Here is an 18,361-nt window from a genome sequence, read left to right as displayed (position 1 = left end):
TTGAAGTCACTCTCACAAAAGATTTTTTAAAAATAAAAGTAATAAAAAATTAAAAAATAAATGGAATTGATTGGAGCAACAGACCTACTGTTACAAGCCCAGGATTATGTTAAATGGATAAACTCAGGATATTATGTCACATGTGGCAAATAAAAATAAGTACATTTCTAGGTAACTGGTCATTATTAGAAGACAAAAACAATGAGAAAGTGGGTTTTCTGCCCATTTGGGGTCTCCATTGAGCACTAGGTGAGGAAGACAGACTGACAAGGAAGTTGTTACCATCAGGACAGCCTTGCCCAACCTCTTTTTGAATCCCAGGAACGACTGAGTTAAGATGGGTTTCTTCCATCTGATTCTGGAAAAATGATTTAGTTGGGAATACTGAAGGAAAGGATCTGGCTGAAATCTTTGTTTCCATGAGGTTGGGCTAATTGCTGAAACAACCTTGACTGAAAAGTACTTTTGTACTGTCATTTCTCCTTCAAGTATCTCTTTCCTTCAATTCCTTTCTTTCTTCCCCCTCCTTGTTTCCTCTTCTCTCCTGTCTCTCCTTGTGCCCCTGTTTCAGAGTCTGGATGAGCCAGCCAAGACTGCATTTTCGTTACACAATTGTGAGGGTGCTTGGAAAGGCTGAGCAGTGCCCTGAACAGCTTGACATGGTACAACTCACCTCAAAGGAAATGATAAGACTCTGTGTTGTGCCCTTCCTCCTGCAATGAGATGGAGAGGAAGAGTCAGCACCAAAACAGACATTGTGTTTTCTGTCTCCGCAGCTTCCCTCTCTCTCCATTTGTGTGCTCTTGTCTTTTTTCCTCTGGAGAAACAAAAGAAAACAGCATCTGTTCCGGCCCATTTCAAATAACCTTTTCTCTTTTTGCCAAAAAGGACAGTTGTTGTCACCTTCAGTACCTTATAATGGCCAGCCAAAGAGTGGATTTTCCTGATATTAAGTTCTTCCGCAAGCACGAGAAATAACAAAGGCTGTTTCTCTACAGATCTATGTTCCTATCACGCAAAGGGCAATATTGACTTTTAACTGAATTAGACTCAGATCTACTGTTATGTCTGCATAAGTCATAAATGATATTGTTTTCTCTGACTTCTGTGTTGTTCTACCATTCTACCTCTCTGTCCTCTCCAATGCTTTTTTGCTGCCTTTAACAGGCTGACTTTCCTCCTCCTTTCCGTCTTCTCTGCACTTTACAACTTCTGTGTTTTTTCTGCTGCTCCAGGGTTCTTTTGAGATTGTCTTGTTGTTTCTTCCTCCTTTTTAACCCTTCCTTCCCCTAATATGACCATCCTTCTCTTTGCAGGGCTTTGTGAGCTGCCACTGTAACAGTAAATGATGGGAGAGCTGTGGTCAACCAGTAACAACTCCCAGTGTGTGTGGAACATCATGAGAAGCAGTGAGATTTCTCACCCCTCTCCCCCTGAACTGGCGTGCTCTCAGGGTCTCTTCCATCTTCATTAGCCACAACAGACCCTCTAGAAGTAGCCATGCTCAAGGGACTTGGCCTTTTAATGATGCTCTCCCCTTGCTGACCATTTACCAGCTGGCCATAATTTCCAGATGAGGGATCTCTTTTTCTTGTTGGCTACTGTTACACTATGGGAACTACAGCTCTTTCATACAGCTCTAGACAGAACAGGACTCATAGCTCTTCATACAGTGGTGGGACAGTAGGAATAACACTGGTAGCAGGAACCAGGCAGCACAGTAATGAAAGGCTGAAGAATCGAGCTACAGTTAGTCTTCATTGCTATTTAATCAGTCCTTTCTATACCATGCAATGCACTTTCCCATTGGCTGCTATCTCCTATCATGCATTTTTAATTGATTAATTTTTCACTCACATACTAAGGTTGCACGTTGGTGCCAGTCATTGTCAGCACCCTGCGTTCATTTCATGTGAAGCTATATTTAGACATTTCCTGGATGACATATCCCTAATGTCCAATATCCTTTTATGGCTCACATAAGTCAGACTTCAGACCTTCAGAATAGCATTTGGTTAGTCCTTTTCTGGACCATAAGCCATGCCGTTCATGAGGAGCTTGTCGGCCGCACTGACGTGCCTGCAGTTATACAGCTACAGAAGAAGATTTCCTGCTTTTTTCATGCCTTCTTGTCATGGCATTAGCCTGCCCTCTTCCCTTTACCGCCTTCCTTCAACATGCCACCTGAGTGGGGCCTGGAAGCCTGTTGCATGAGCACCTTATGGACTTGCCAAAGCAGTATGCTTCCCCATTCTTTTCCCTTACAACCTTCCTCCCACAGAGTATTTTAAAGCAAAGTGAGATTTCTAGAAATTGGCTGACAGGAGCCAAAATCATCTGAGGTCAACTTGGGAATGTTCAAACCACCCTCTCTGCTTCCTGGCCACTGCTTTTTATAAATCCTGTAAGAATTTAATTATCTCTGCAGATAGTAGAGAAAAGTGAAGTGAAGAAAGTGGTGGGGAGAGCTCCACATTGCTCAGCTAATCTCATAAGCCTTATTTCTATAGAAAATTGGGATAAAAGCTAATGGAAAAGGGAATAAGGGATGTTAAGAATAAAAACCTTACTTGATCCTTTACATTTCATATGCTTTTAATACTTCCTCTCTCTTTCAATACGTTAAAGAGAATAAGCAGGCCTGAGATGCTCTATCTGAAGCCTCAAACTTCGTTCAACAAGTTGAAGTTGAACTAGCACCTTTGTGCCTCTGGGGCTGTGTCCAGCATCAGAAAGAATCACAGAATCACAGAATCACAGAATTGCTGAGGTTGGAAGGGACCTCTGGAGATCATCTAGTCCAACCCCCCTGCTCAAGCAGGGTCACCTAGAGCACAGTGCACAGGATTGCATCCAGGCGCRTTTTGAATATCTCCAGAGAAGGAGACTCCACCACCTCTCTGGGCAACCTGTTCCAGTGCTCTGTCACCCTCACAGTGAAAAAGTTTTTCCTCATGTTCAGATGGAACTGTCTGTGTTTCAGTTGGTGCCCGTTGCCTCGCATCCTGTCGCTGGGCACCACTGAAAAGAGTCTGGTCCCATCCTCTCGACTCCCTCCCTTCACATACTTGTACACGTTGATAAGATCTCCTCTCAGCCTTCTCTTCTCCAAGCTAAACAGGCCCAGCTCTCTCAGCCTTTCCTCATAAGAGAGATGTTCCAGTCCCCGAATCATCTTTGTAGCCCTTCGCTGGACTTGCTCCAGTAGTGCCACATCCCTCTTGTGCTGGGGAGCCCAGAACTGGACGCAGTACTCCAGATGTGGCCTCACCAGGGCTGAGTAGAGGGGGAGGATCACCTCCCTCGACCTGCTGGCAACACTCTTCCTGATGCACCCCACAATACCATTGGCCTTCTTGGCCACAAGGGCACATTGCTGCCTCATGCTTAACTTGGTGTCCACCAGCACTTCCAGGTCCTTCTCGGCAGAGCTGCTTTCCAGCAGGTCAACCCCCAACCTGTCCTGGTGCATGGGGTTATTCCTCCCCAGGTGCAGGACCCTGCACTTGCCTTTGTTGAACTTCATGAGGTTCCTCTCCGCCCACCTCTCCAGCCTGTCCAAGTCTCTTTGAATGGCAGCACAGCCCTCTGACGTATCAGCCACTCCTCCCAGTTTTGTATCGTAAGCAAACTTGCTGAGGGTGCACTCTGTGCCTTCATCCAGGTCATTGATGAAGTTGAACAAGACTGGACCCAGTACTGACCCCTGGGGGACACCACTAGCTACAGGCCTCCAACTAGACTCTGTGCCACTGATCACAACCCTCTGAGCTCTGCCATTCAGCCAGTTCTCAATCCACCTCACTGTTCACTCATCTAACCCACACTTTCTGAGCTTATCTATGAGGATGTTATGGGAGACAGTGTCAAAAGCCTTGCTGAAGTCTAGGTAGACAACATCCACTGCTCTCCCCTCATCTACCCAGCCAGTCATTCCATCATAGAAGGCTATCAGGTTGGTTAGGCATGATTTCCCCTTGGTGAAGCCATGCTGACTACTGCTGATCACCTTCTTTTCCTCCACACGCTTGGAGATGGCCTCCAGGATGAGCTGCTCCATCACCTTTCCAGGGATGCAGGTGAGGCAAGAGCACAGTTTGTTATCATTCCTGAACTATGCTCCTATCAGGTGCTGTGCTAGGTGATGCTAGGTGACATATGGAGGAAAACAGCATCTCTTCCAGAATATGTGAAAAGGTAGGTCTGACATATGATTAAATCAATACATGGAAGATGAATGAGCATTCATTACCTGTATTTATTGAGGACTCTGTTTTAAGAGGAGGGAAAGTTTACCTTAGGACATTTGCTCGCTTCCTTTTGTTGTACAGCTGCTTGTCAGTCAGCTTGTTGGCTGCCACAGTTGGAAGCGTGTGTTTCAAGGTGAACTGTTGCTGATTTCAGTTTGCCCTAAAATGCTGCTGGCAAACTGAGGTAGTTTGGGAGATGATTGATGAGCAATGAGACAGGCACGCAGCAGGGACAGGCAGGCTGGACAGCTGGGATGACTTCAGCCACAGTCCAGAGCTAAGCTCATCCTATCATTTAAAGGGCTGGATTGGGCTGATGGGGAAAGGGATGCTAAGGGAGAAGGGATGAATGGGAGAGAGAGAGTTTCAAAGGCTGGGAGACAGGCTGCGATACGGTAGTCACCATAGTGATTATGAGGGAGGGAGGCAGGAGACAGGACAAAAAAAAAGTCAGTTGATAGTAAAAACACTCAAGGTTCAAAAGGCAGTCTGCTGGCTTTGTACATGTCTGTGGTTTGTGAAAGACTGGGCAGGCACTAGCTGGCTTCTCCATGCCTTTCTGCTGCTACTGGATTTTGTTTGGTGAAGGTAAATTTAAAATTATTCTTTGGACCATCACATAACAATGACAGCTATTTTGGCTAAAGGATATTCTCTTAAGATACAGTTGGCCCTTGGTGAAGCCTGACTGACTTTTGTGATAAGATTTAAATGGGAAAAAATTCACACCAGTTATTGTAAAATTGTTATTTTTACACTTTTTTGGTCTGTGTGTCCTCCTTACCATCGTTTACCAGTGCTTCTGAACTGTTAGTGCATTTATTCCCTGTGAAGGGAAGATTGTCTTACAAATGGAGTAACAAGAACATAGACACATACCAGCCATAGCAAAATCCGCAGATCTGTATGATCCTGTGGTCCCCTGTGCAATGCGTGCAGATGGTAAGGTACATCAGAAGGGACTCATAAAAGCTGGTATGCTGAAATGCTAGTTACCTAAAATAGTCCAAAGAAGGCACTGAAAAGAGGAGATAACACTTGCACTGTAGCTATAATTATAAAGTTAACTATAACTTTAGAAGAGGCTGCAGAATTTGACATGATCATCCTTTCAGCTCCTTGTGAGTTTGTGACGTCTCTGCCTGAGATTATCATTATTAGAGCAGAACGGTTCACCTGAGCACTCCTCATCCACTCCTGTGCAAAGTCAGACATCTTCATTTTTGCACTGAAGCAGCTGAGTTGTGACATGAACAACTCTGCCTGCTCTGCTAAGGGAAAGCAAAAGTTTTCAGCCCAGGAGTTGTAACCAAAGGATAGGACGCTAACTCTTTACACTGACCCAGTTACATCTGCAAGAGGCCATCTGACTGAAGCTTTAAAAATAACCCTTCCCATAGCTTAAACATCTTATTACATGTCACCAGACAGTGCCTTTCTCCTTTCAAAACTCAGACTAGAGTTAGATGCCTGCAACCCTGCCTTGTGTTTGTCTTTTTGTTTTGTTGTTTCTGTGCCAGCTGCTGGAGATCACACAAGAGGCAGGGGTTAGAGCACTTGATGAAGAGATCCCTTCACCTCCCATCTGTCAGCAGAGCAGCCAGGCACAGCTGGAACCATGCTGGAAAAGAAGACCCTGCAAACCTTTTGAAGCTCCTCTCTGTTGCATGAAATAATGAGAGGTTCTTGAGAGAAGGGAAAAGGATGGAGAAGGAGGTGTGAGAATAACTCTACTCCAGAGATTACAACACCCATCGCTGAGTCCCAGCATCCCAGGCCATCCCCAATAATTTAGCCAGTCACGCTTAGTCTTGTTCTGTCTTTGTCCTCCCCAAACTTTATTCCAGACATCAGGATTTCTCTGAACTGTGGAAAAAGGGACATATAAGAGACAAAACCCAGCCTTATTCCAGTTATTACTGGAATACACCAAGGACATAAAAATTGTGACACTGGTATATTGTGTGTTATTGCTATCACTTTGAAGGTTACAGGATATGCTATATTTACTCTGATCCTTTCACTTGCAAGTTTGTCTCTTCTTAATGCTTCATGGTAAAATCATCTCTTTTTTTTTCTCCTTAATTCAGAAATTAGGTGAATTTTAGATGTCCAAACCTGTTCTCTGTAATCTTCCGCAGTGAGGTAAGGCCTTTGACTATGTTGTAAGAAGAGCAGTGATTTTTGCCTAATTCTTTAAGTGTGCAGGAAGGAGTGAGTCCATGGGCTTTTCCAAATCATTCCATTGTAAATCTTCACTTTCAATAAATATCCTCATGAAACTACTCTTCCCAATTTCATGTAGGTTGTAAAATCAAGCCTAGCCACTGCCTTGCAGGAGAGAGGGTGTCAAGTCTGATGAGTCCCTTCCCTGGATCTCTCAAGGAGAAGAGAACACATGTTAAAGTTCTTGATTCTTGGACCCTGCAGCTCTTGATGGCTTTTAGGTTTCCTGTGCCCTCCTATAGCTATTTAAAATTGTACAAATTCGGTGAAGTGTACTACACGATGGACTATAGAAATTCTAAACCTGAATGACAAACATATCAAGCCTTGCTTCTGCACACACTTTTGTGGTATTTCAGTATTTTGTGTCATGTGGCACTTTCAGTGTTCAAGCACTAAGAAAGAGTTCAGGGCAGTGCTACAGTGCTGTGGTCTTCCCTAAACTGCATTTTGGGTTTGTTTGGGCACAATGGGACCCTGATGTGGGACCTCGAGGTGAGAGGGAGAGAGAGGGAAATGGAGATTGTACAAGCAACAGGGATGAGAAACAGGAATTAACTTGATTAAAAGGTTGGTCCTTGGTGCAAAGGCACTGATAGTGCAGAAAGAGAACAGTACTCAGACAGAAAATGCAGAGATGGAGGTTAGGACTAGGCCATCAGAGAGACTGGGATGAAAGTGGAAGCCCTGACCAGTGGAGACTGGAAAATGGGAACAAAAAAACAATGGGAAAAGTGAACAGGATGAGAGGAACTGGGGATGCAGAAGAGACTGAGAGAACAGAGAGAAGCAGAGCCAGAAAGGTCCATTTTAGGGGAATGCCCATCAAGGTGTGTGATGTGCATGGAAGGGCCCTCAGTCTGCTGAACCTCCCTGTTTTGCAGTGCTTGAAGCTGTGAAATGACAATGAGGTTGAAATTCAGGTGATTAAGTACTCAGAAGAAAGACAGAATTAAGACTGCATTATGAGGCAGCTCTTAATGGGATACAATTCTTTCCAAAGGACCTGAATTTCTTTGGTGCACAAGATGGACAGAGATCAAATAATGGTCCCTTAGTAATTCTGTATATGTGGTCCCCTACATATCTTACGTTATTCAGAGTTGTTTTAAAGGCCATCTGTTTCCTCTCAGGTAGGGCTGATGTCTATTTGTTCTTCCGTCGTACATCCTTTTTTTCTGCCCTTTGAGTCCCACCCAGGTGACTTTAGGAAGTGACCAGGATTTTAAAAGAGAGTTTGAAGGACAGGTGCTCTTGGCGTAGGAAGGTTTGAGAGTTATCATGTAAGACCTCTACTCTCCTTACTTTCTTTAAGTCATATGATACTCTAGTGCTAAAATTTTCTCTAGTGCTCATCATTGCTGATCTTTAGGACCTCACAAACATTCAGTTCATCTTCATAGCAGCCTGGTGAGGTTTTCATTTTACCCTGTAATTTGGGGGAAAAGTTAGGTGAGTTTTAGAAATAAGTTTTATTATCAGTCTTTCAACTTTGATTATAGGGTGCATCTGTCCAAGCAAAGGCCTTGCCAATAGCATGGTAGTAGCACAATGGATAACATCCTCTGATCATAGATCAGAAGATTGCAAATTTGACTCCTGGATCGTTTTTCCTTTGCAGGCAGCCTGCTTCCCTTTCTCATTCAAGGTGTGCAAAGGAGAACATGATAAGCTCTCTTTGCAATTTTTGGCTTCCTTAGCAGTTGAGGGTGCAAATAGCCCATTTTCACCTACTTTCTATAGGAGTTGGTTTGAGTAGCTCCACATACCTCTTTAAGTTTAAAAGTAAAAGCCGTTAATTTAAGATGCCATTAATTTGTTTAGTATGAGATTTTCAGAGTACTTCTAAAGTACAACCAGCAGCATTTCAGCTATGAGTATACAACACTTGTGCAAATCAAACCCTGGGACTTCATAGCAGAAAATGAGGAACACATAATCAGCACCAGCCTGTACAATGTGTCATTGCAGTGACTTGTGTGGTGACATGTACGAAGGCTGTGGCACAAGCAAGGAGAAAATTCAGTTCTCCAGAACAGCATTTAAGCATCCTGAGCATAAATCCAACCTTTGTCTTTGCAGTTCTTTGCCCCTAATAAACATGCAACTTCTGCATATGAAATAGAGATCTGGGAGGCAGAAGTCTCTTTTGCTGCACACTTCACATCCAAATCTCAGAGGGATCCATTACTCAGCGAGGTAGAGAATCTTGTGGAAAAAAATGTGATCATATCATTAAAGGCTATTGGAATTAATATTCAGAAGCAGGGCCAAAGGGATATCAGTCAAACTGAAGTTGCACAGTCAAGCTTAATTTTAGTATTTCTTCAATTCCCCAGTCACATTGTTCTTACTAGATTTTGGTATAAATGCTGGAACTAGAAATGGAATGACAAATACGCTTAGGAGAACTGATATAAATTCACTGCAAAATATTTTAGTTGAGACCAATAAAGTCAGATTATTTTACTGAGTTTACTCTGGATTTACCCTGGTGTAACCCAGAACAGACTGTGGTCCAGTGGGTATAAGAAAAGTTATGTGTTAAAGAAATAAATCTCACCTACTTCAAGCTTTATTAGCTTTTGTTCCTGTTGTGCCCTTCAGTTTTTACATTTGTCATATACTGGGGCTTGGCTGGATAAAAGCTCTTCTGTTCCATTAATCTTAGATTTTTGTAAAAAGCAGATGATGTTTTTAAAAAGCCAAGAATAGACAGTATGTGTAATTTTTTTTTAGTGAACTTACTCTTGGCTCAATTTAGTCTTTAGTGTGATAAACAATTTTATCCAAGAGCATGGTTCATCTATATAGTATTGCCAGACCAAATCATTAAAAAATCATGAATCAGATCTTTAAAAAAATAATAACATGGGCATCCAATAATATTGTTTAGAAGCAAATACACATTCATCTCATTTTGCTTTGCCTTCTGGTTTCTGAGCTTTGCAGTGTGATCAGGTCATATTTTCAAGCTTTCTCTCTGCAACCATGAGAGCAAGAAAATTATTGCATTTTTTTCATTAAAAGAAAAATGAGAGTTTCTCACATATTCACATCACTCCAGGAGATGGGACTTTGAGGAAAAAGCCTCAAATATCACAAAATTTTTGATAAAACTTGTGAGAATTGGCGATCTGTAGCTCCTCAAAGGTGTCTGAGTTTTACATATACCATTCTTACTAAGAACTTCCTGAAGTATATGAAAATGCAAAACTATACTTTTGTGCCCATACTGCTAGAAATAATTCCGCTTTTGCCAGTGAAAGACATAGATTGCCACCTTTTCCACAACCACTGAAATGGGAGGCCCAGCTAAAGAAAAGACATTCTCATCTCAGCTGAGTCGACAATCTGTTATCACAGTATGGATTAGGAGTAACTCGGAAAGTTAGTGAAATTACCACAGCTTTCCACTTTGAATCTAAGATCACAATGTGTCCTGATTCATCAGGGAAATTGGAGGTGGGAGGGATACTCCTTTTTGGTTTTCTGACCGTATTATGTCTAAGAGACCGGGAGAGTCTGAGGCCTCCTTCTGCTCTACATTACTTTGGTTTAATTCTGCAGCAATTGCACAAAGGTAAACCGATTTGTCTAACATATTTCAGTTGAAGACTGAGGCCAAAGAAGAATTTAGCCTTTTGCAGCTTGCATTTCAGTACAGTGATGATGTCAGATTTTGTGCATTTTAACTCACATCTGTCTGCGACAGGGGAGCATTTAATTGCTAAGTAGCAGATTATGAGTTATGCAGGTAATTCAGGACTTGGAAGCACTTTTCTCAATGGCTAGAACAGACAGTCTAGAGATTGAACTCAGGAAAGTGGTACAGGATCAGATACAGGCTCTTCCCTTGGATATAATCTAGGAAGAATGAAAAGAGTGAAGAACTTGGGAATTACCATAGAATTACTCAGTGAATGGTAAAGTCCCACTGTCCTGTTTCTCAATATGTTCTGAGAATTTGGCTGCTGCGTTTGAGACTGAACATGGCAGCCCACTTTCATCAACCCCAGTGATTCCATTTGTTAGCTATTATTAAAATAAGAGTGCTGCAGTCAGAATATTCTATGACCTCTCTGGGTACATCTCCTAGAATTAGAAGAGCTACTGGGGCTGACTGCAGTCTGACAACAAGTTCTATTTTATTATAATCTGTTTTTACGAACAAATACATGCTCATATCTTTTTGCTTTGCAAGAAGCCCTTGTTTTCCACAATGGTAGCAGATTACAAGGTGTGTCCTCTCAGTTGATCAGAAGTCTTCTCTGCACATCTTCTGCTGTTCCAAAGGTTTTTTAGAGTTGCAGCCTGAGTTGGAAGGAGCTCTTCTGTTGTCATGAGGGGAGCTACAGCAAACTGTTACTTGCCTTTGTCCACCTTTCTGCAGTGGGTTGTCTGTGACTGGTATGCCATCACATGGCTACAGAAGATCACCACTGACAGCAGTTGCTCACTCATTCATTGGGGAAAAGATGGGTTTCTCTACAGTTTCAGGCCAGTTTTGCCAGGCCCACTTCTTTACAGTCATCTGAAGGCCTCAGAGGAATTTTCCTAATATCTCTATTTCAGACCTTCTCAGGGTCTTAGCTAATATTTTACCACTTTCAGAGCAGGTCTTTCAACATCTGGGTCTGCAAGAGCTGCTGGTTCTTCTCTAGGGGACACAGCTCTTGTGTGGGCTGGTGCCAAAACAACTTGTCTGTTATCCCTCTGGTTTCAAAATAGCAACCTCTACAGCTGAATAGTTGAAGACTGTTTGGTAACCCAAAGTCCAACAGGTCTGTTTGACTTCCTCCTGCTGCTCAGGCATTGGTGTGGGTCTGCACCAGAAGTCTGAGTGATCCTGCATGATTAAGCAACTTGAAGGTAGAGGAAGGGTTACCAGAATAGTGCTCCTCCAAATGCCCTACTTGAAAAATACACAGCTCATTACAACCATCTGGCAGCTGATTGGCACGGACCTTACCTAAACCATGAGGCCTCCTCCTTCCTTGTCCCTGCACCAGCTGTTTGATCATCCAACAACTCTCAAGCTCTGGGGTTCATTGGAAGCCTTACCCTGACAACTAACTGCTTTTTTGCTTCTCAGCTCTTCTCTCCAGTCTATGCTGTCTTGACTCATTACTCCTTTATGCTAATCATTGGAGCTGGGTTCTTTCTAGATCTCCTTAACTACTGTCTAGCTTATAACCTGCTCATATTGTAATCATGGGGATAGTAAAGTATGCAAATGTTGATTAGGGTGTAATGTGGCTTGCAGAACATATATCATGGTTGGTGAGAGGTGAGAAGAAGGCAAACTTGGTTCTCAGCGGCTAGGCTGAATTTGTCCTGAGAGCATTTAGATTGTTTTCTTTTTTTACTTGAAAACTGAATGTATTTGATATAGAGAATACTGAAACTCAGCGAGGAAAATATTTGAATATAATCAAGCTTCCCTGAAGATACATTTTAACTAGATTCCTGTTCTTGGATCCCACCTATGTAATATGTGGGGGGTGCTAAGCTCATCAGTTGTTTGCATCACAAGACTGACACTCTTATCCAAGAGTGCTTGGAGTACTCTTTGTCACTTTCTTCAGATGCACAGGGCAGAGACCACCTCAAACCGTGTGATAAAAAAGTTATGTGTGAAGGTGAGATGATTACTCAAAATACCAGTCAGTGAAAATGCTAAATCTTCTTCTGTCTCCTAATTCTGTGAAGACTCAGGTGGATAAGTTGAATCCAGCTGAAAGATATCTTCAGACAAACAACTGGGTAATTATTTTTTCTTTAGAGTTACTACATTTTTCCACATATTATCATGAGGCAGAATGGACGGTACCTAGGAAACTGTAACTCTGAATTACCATCTATTACACAGGGTAAGAAAACTGTCAAGAATTGTTGAAAAAAACTGTTCAGCATCAAGAGACAGACCATCAAGGAACTATATGCTTCATGTTAAAAGCCAGAGAGACAGAAGGACATTATACCTTCATATTGGTGTGGATATAAGTCTTAGATCCAACACTTGCAGATACACTAGAGGGTTGAATATATTAAACAAAGACTGGCAAGGAATAGCTAACATAATGAAGAAAATCCAAAAATCATGTCTGTAAGAACTAAATTGGGAATGGAAGATCTTTCAATAGGATGATAATGTCTCTCTAATATATAGGGCAAGATCCATGCAGCTTAATATAAGAGAACCAGGGCTCCACTGTGAAAAGATACAGCTCCCTAGGGAACAGTATTGACAAGAGGAGTTGTTTTCCTCTAGGTTTCTAGAACAACTGTTCTTTACATGATTATTGCTACTGATTGGATTCTCTCCAGGAATCTGTGGCATGGCTGCATAACAAACATTGAGGTTCTATTTTGCAGCAACAATTTTGGTACTGCAAACTTCCCTGTCAGGTCTGTGTACGGCTGGGCATAAAGTCAGGAAAGAAGATTTCAGCATTCAGAAACTGATCTTCTGTAGATAGTTTTCATGCAACAAAAGAACACCCAGAGGCTCACACAATCTTCAAGAATACTGTGAATCTCCCCTTTAGAACTTGCTAAAATAGTGTCAGTAATAAGGAAAAAGAATGACACTCAGTTCAACCAGAAACAAATCTATTAGGATGCTCCCATGGTACTGAAGGTAAGAAACAGCTAAGCTGGAAGCCAGGGAAGAGAAGGGACTCAATGACCACCTTCCAGTCACCTCAAATGCTCGAATTGTTCCTAAGCGTCATTCTCACAGGTCGTTTTTTTGTTCCCATGACTACATGCAGAAATGGTGAAAGTAAAAATACTTATGTCATCCTGAAGAAACAGCTATTATTGATTACTGTGAAGAGCCAACAACAATTTCTACAGTAATGAACAATTCTCAGCATTGAAAATATACTCATCTGGTCTTTCTGCCAATATTAGGTGAGGCTTTTTCCTTTTATATGATTAGATTCTGAGATTCTTGATGGAGAAGAGGTCCTAAAGATATTTTCAGATGAATGTATCACCCAGAAAATGAGGGCATCTGGATAAATCAATACAGCTGTTATATTCATTTCAGCCTTTTACTTTGCCAGGTATTTAATAGAACCCCTGCAGTTGTTAGTTACAAACTGGTATAATAACAGATATTTTATGTCTGGGGAAAACTTTTGGACCAAATCCTTGTTCCTGATAAGGCTGCTTTGTGCTGCTTAAAAGGCACAAAGCAGCATTTAAGATGCCTTTACTAGTTATGTTCAGATTCAGTTGTCACAGGGAAATCTCCAGATGGTAGAGAGCTAGTATTGCTGATTCTCCATTCTTCCCATCACACCTGATTCTGGAGACATACTGAGAGAGAGAGGTACAGCTGAAGCATCGTTGTGCTCTAGATAACTTCCTGCTGTGGATCTTCATCTTGTCACTGCTTCCAGGTACAGCTTAGACTTCATGTGAACCACTCTACAGGCCTCTCTGAAAATCCACTCAAAAATTTCATTTGACTTCAAAGTCAGTTTGGCTCAAGCATAGTGGTAATCTTGATGGTAGGGGAGCCTGGGGATCCCAATATATTTTTGAATAGTCTCAACAAGAGAATAAGAAGGCCTTAAAATTACTGAGACACAGTTCTGATATTCCACACTAACATTTCTTGTCAATTGTGAAGGAGATCTTTAAGATAACTCAGGAATTACAATTAGCTTGAAAGAAGGGAAAAATGTCACCTAGCATACTCCTAAAAGCTGCATATATAACTAACTTCTAGAAAACTTGGAGAATGTGTCACCTCAAATACTTGTCATTTAGAAAGCCATCGCTTTCTAGGAATTTAAACTAGAAAATCACCATTCGGGCAGGGGAAATCTTTTTTTTTTTTTTCTTTAAGCAAGAGGGCTATTACATTAGAAATTATTGCTTAGTAGCATTTGAAATAAACCCAGGGGAATCTTTATATCATTTACAGGATGCAATAAATGAATGCATATTCCCATGATACAGGAAAGATATTTTTCTTGGGCTATGCTTCAGCAATAAAAAGGAATATAAATTTAATGATTTTATTATTCTGTTAATAAGCATGTACAACCCAAAGCACAAGACAAAGAAATTGCAAATCAAGAAGACTCCTCAGTGCTAGAAATGCAGAAACTGAGTTCTACTACGTCTTGCTCAAATACACAATAAGTATTGATTAAGAACAAAACATAACCACCTTCTGAGAATATACTGTAGAAACTGTGGAGTGGACATGCACAATGCACACGAACCACAACACTTAGAGTTAGCATTATGTACAGAAGCAGTGCCAAAATGCACCTGGAACAGCAAGGCTAATAAGGATGTACTGTATCATTACCAATTAAATAGTTCAGCTGAATGATTGTTAATTGCAGTAAGGCAATTCACACAAGAAACAATGTTACCCTCTCCCTCTCCTTCTCTCTCTCCCTTCTTTACCTTCAACATTAAAAATAATCTGTTATATATATATATTTTTAGGAAGATAGGACTGGAAATGATCTCTCTCTACAACTGTGAACAACTACATAATGGATGTTTTGTTTAGGAGGTCTCACAGAACACCTTTTCTACAGCTCCCATTCATCAAGGGTCACAAAACATTTCTCAGTATCAGATAATAAACTTAAGAGCTGTAGTAAAAGACCAAACCTCATGACAGTATCACAGAGGAATATAACAGGACAAAACACCAGCACCACTGCAACATGACACTTGCCAAATAAATCTCCCAGAAGATTCTGGGAAATTGGTGGTGGTGGTGGTGGTGGTAGAGGGAAGGCAAAACAGTCTCTGCCAATCTCACCTGAGGGAAAAGATTTCTTTGTGACCCAAATCTGGCAATCAGTTCAACCCTGCGCCTGTGAGCAAGATACACCACAAACCACCTGACAACTTAATGTCACCAGTGTCCTTTCTACATCCTGTCTCTGACTAATTTCCAGTGCTTCAGAGGCAGTTGAAAAAACCCTCAGAAGCCAAATGCAGATGGGGTAGAAGACCAGAAGAAGTCCTCAAGCTTGGGAATGGTAGAAATACAATGCAAAGAGTTAGCATTTCAGTTTCCTTTCAAAATCCCTTGGATATACTGAAATATGCTCTGATTTAAAATTATTTTGGTTGCTTTTGCCTAGTGTCCTGTTTGTTCACTCCTGGAATGACTAGAAAGCTTTTCAGTCTAAAGCAACTCATGACCAATTTATAACTGTATGTCCTTGTGCTAATACCATTCTTTAATTTAAATAGTTCTTCTTCCTTGTTATTGACCCTTTGAATGTATTTATAATGAACCATCGCTCTTTTCAGCAGCCCTCATTTTGCTAGCTAAGCAAGCCAAGGACTTTTAAGCTGCCCTTTGAGAAGGCAGACACTCCATTCCCCTATCATCCCCGTATTCCTCTTCTGCACCTGTTCCAACCTGAGTCAATCTTTTCTGATCCTAAGTCACCAGAATTGTACATAATTTTCCAGATGAGGGTCCTTAGCATTGCTGTGTAAAGCTGTACTAATACTTTCCTATCTCTACTAAAAATACCCCACTTAGTGCATCATAGACTCACATAAGCCTTTTCCACAGCTATTCACCCTGGCAGCTCACAGTTGTTTTCACATCAAGGAATACACTCAGACAGTAGTAAGGTCAGATGAGTAGGCCTAAGATTACCGGTATCATTACCTTTCTCCTTTCACTATAGAGTGTTTTAGACTCAGGGTATTACTACTAACCTTGAACAAAACCTTGCTTCCGCAATTATAATTTCATTTGCCAGTTTCTTTCAATATCTCTGGGTAAAGATCATCCTTGAATTCCTCTGTTTTATCAGCCTCATGAGTTTCCTTAGTTTCTCTAAGTTGCTGTTCTGTGAGCCCAAGGTTTAGACAAAGATCCACTCTTGTCCCTCTTCCAATTTAACAGAAACTGAATCAGTTCATGATCACTCAATTCAAAATTAGTCACAATACTATGGTCTTCTACATGGTCCTAGCTGCTTATTAATACTAGGCCTAAAATAGCATCATCTTTCATGGTCTAATTCCCTGATTGTTTGAGAAATCTACTTTCTATCATGTTCAAGAACATTTAAGCCCTATCATTTACCAGTGGTATTCTCCAATCTGCATCTGAGAAATTATAGTTTCCCATAATCACATGCTATTTATTATTACATATTTTCTCCATAGTCTTTAGAGACAACTATCCCTATCCAAGTTAGTAACGGACTACCACCCTTATCCCTGCGGAGTCTTTTTTATTATTATTCTCTCTCATAATTTTCAAAAGTAATGTAATCTTATTTCTTTGAAACATTTTACTAAAATACAGTTCCTATATGGTTTTTACCCTTATTTTTATTGTTCTATACAGCCACCCCTCCAATGACTATATTCTAAACGTTACTCCTAAGCAGTAGTGTGCAGTATTGTGTAATAGTATTGTGCAGTAGTGCATTGATAGACAATGTTTCTGGCCCAGCAAATTATGAGATTTATTGAAAACATTACTTGCTTATAACATGCAATTCCAAACTAGTTAGAATTAGACACTGGTGACCTATCTCACTGTAATAATTGTATTAGAATTCATTAAAAACTTTCAGTCATGATACAGAAAATGAAAAAAGAACAATTAAAGCACTTGGTATTTCATTAGATCAACACTTCTTTAAATGTGGAAAAGCCTCTGTTTGACATCTTTTAGATAGTATTAAGAGTTTGTTTTAACACTCTTTTGGGGAAGAATATATTAGTATAGTTGCTGGAGCTACAGACACTGGAATCCAGTTATGGTGGGCGAAACAAGAGGACACATATAGCAGAAAGAGTGGCAAAGAAAGAAATTGCAGGTTTGTCTCTGATGCAAACTTATTTGCAGACTCGCTGCTGGAGAAATACAGGTTCAGTACACAGTTTTATCAGCCATTCCAAAGCTAAGCAATCTTGAACAAGTAATGGGAACGTTTAAGACATTGGTCTTTGATTGTCTTTCTGATCACAGGTTCACCGTGCCCTTTCAAAAGGTGCAGTTGTCTTGACAGCAGCAAAAGGAGGGAGAGAGGAAGGGGGAGAGAGAGAGGAGTGGGAAAGGGAACGACAGAGGGGAGAAAGAGAGGGAGGGACAAGGAGATAGAAAGGAAAGCAGAGAAATGGGATGAGGAAGAAAAACAGCACACAAGGAGGGAATTAAGATTAGGAACCAAGCTTCACATTTTAGGGGCTGCTGAGGACATAGACAGAAGTGTGGATGCTTAGTTCTCCCGGGCAGGTTGGCGTGGGGGTTACACAGAGGAAGACCCAGCAGGGTCAGGATGGATTTCAGGACTCTGGGAGATGCTGTAAGTGGTAACCATGACGTAAAGCTTGTCCGTTGAGGATCACGCATCCAACTGTTCCTCCCTAGTCATCCCTCGATAAACAATGTCCAAAAAGGATGGTGACCTCATCCCAGTGAAATTAGCCAAACACCACACATTTCTCCGTGTTCAGCTCTGAACAGTCCTTATAGCTCCGAAGCTTCCAGCTGCCTGTCACGCCAACCCCATAATTTCACCCGGAGCTTTGAAGCCCCCTTCCTCTGATTTAGCCCGGTCTGCACTGTGTATTTGCCTCTGGCTCTTGCTGATATCCATTAGCAATTTTTATGTGGCAGAACCTCTTCTCCCACTTTCTCTCACATCAACCCGGTCGCATTGTAGTGAAATGACAAGCTATATAATGCTTCCCCGTGTACAAGAGACACCTCTGACATCTGTCAAATATCAGCCCTAATCAGGACATAATACAATAGATCTGGAGCCTGATACGGGCGTTTATTTAGCCTGATTGCCCACGGTGACAGGCTGCTAACCGGTGCTTGCATCTCTTCCTCCCCTCAGCGCTCGGTGCCATTC

This window comes from Apteryx rowi, unplaced genomic scaffold (assembly GCF_003343035.1).
Source record: "Apteryx rowi isolate R43461 unplaced genomic scaffold, aptRow1 scaffold_5, whole genome shotgun sequence".
Taxonomy (NCBI): domain Eukaryota; kingdom Metazoa; phylum Chordata; class Aves; order Apterygiformes; family Apterygidae; genus Apteryx; species Apteryx rowi.
Note: the sequence above shows the minus strand (reverse complement) of the source record.